This window comes from Triticum urartu, chromosome 2A, assembly GCF_056163025.1.
Source record: "Triticum urartu cultivar PI428250 chromosome 2A, HENAU_Tu73, whole genome shotgun sequence".
Taxonomy (NCBI): domain Eukaryota; kingdom Viridiplantae; phylum Streptophyta; class Magnoliopsida; order Poales; family Poaceae; genus Triticum; species Triticum urartu.
In genome coordinates this window covers 23,018,532-23,019,684 of record NC_141874.1, presented here as the reverse complement: position 1 = coordinate 23,019,684, position 1,153 = coordinate 23,018,532, and the positions used below count along the sequence as shown (strand labels likewise).

At 56.5% G+C, this 1,153-nt stretch overlaps 1 pseudogene; it reads right to left on the bottom strand.

The window, feature by feature from the left end:
• Positions 1 to 251: 251 nt before the first annotated feature.
• LOC147983049 (uncharacterized) lies at positions 252 to 887 on the bottom strand (annotated as a pseudogene).
• Between the last annotated feature and the right edge of the window lie 266 nt (positions 888 to 1,153).

Here is a 1,153-nt window from a genome sequence, read left to right as displayed (position 1 = left end):
GTATGCAGATTTGGAAAAGTACACAAATTTTTAAAATTTCACGTATTTGAAAAAAATACCCGAATTTGAAAACATTAAACGGACTTGGAAAAGGTATGCGAATTTGAGTCGGCACGGTCAAAACCGGGTTGGGACAGCACCAAAGCCGGTCAAAACCGTGACCAGGGATGAATCTTGGCCGGTTTCAGTAGTTAAGGGTGCAAGTTGTCCGGTTTTGAAGTTGAGGGACCAAATCTAGACTTCGCCAAGAATTAAGGGATGAAAAGTATACTTTTCTCTAGATAAAACGAAAAACTACTACTACTCGTCCGACTCGGACTCTGTCTTGGTGATGTCCTCCTCCGACGTCGGAGCGTAGGCGTCAAGGAACCGCTCGTTGCCGGAGTCCCAGGAGGACGCATCTCCTAGTGCTTCGTTGTATTTAGCGACCGCCTTCCGCGTTCGCTTGTCTCGCAATAGGCGGCTCACTCATCCCTCCTCTTTGCTCTCACTGCCCTCCTCTCGGCGAAGAACTGTCCCTCATTGATGATGTCGTGCGGGAAGCGATAGCTCCACAGCGCCATAGCTTGCTCGTCCATCTCGGTCAGCCTGAGACGATGCTCCCGCCTCCGGTGCTTGCGACGATCCTCGTCGGTGAGAAGCCACGGGAAAGGCGCCAACTCCTGTGCCCGCTCCCGCGTCGCCACGTCGGTGAAGTTCATGTCTTGACGGGACCGCAGGAGACGCCACGCCGCAACGTCGTACACGCAGGCGCCCTCCTGGGCGGTGTCGAAGGTTCCGAGACGGAGCCGCATGCCGCCGCCCGACCGAATCTCGGTGGAGTAGGTGCCGAACGGACGCACGCGGATGCCGCAGTAGCCCGAACCTCCCCGTCGACGAGGCGGCATGGTGGCGTGGTGGTGGCATGCCGGCGGCAGAGGGTGATGGAGAGATGGAGAGAGCGGCAGAGGGCGCTGTAATTTATAGGCGCGCCGGACGTGGCGCGCCAAATGTAACGCGCGAACTGCCGCCTTTTCCCGTGCGCGCTAATTTCCCGCCACCGTTGTAGCGCGCGAAAATGTCCCGCGCGCTAAAAAGCCAATTTACCGTGTGCGCGTGTCTTTTGACGCGGCTGTTGGAGATGCTCTAAGCTGAGTAGCCAAGAAACAACACT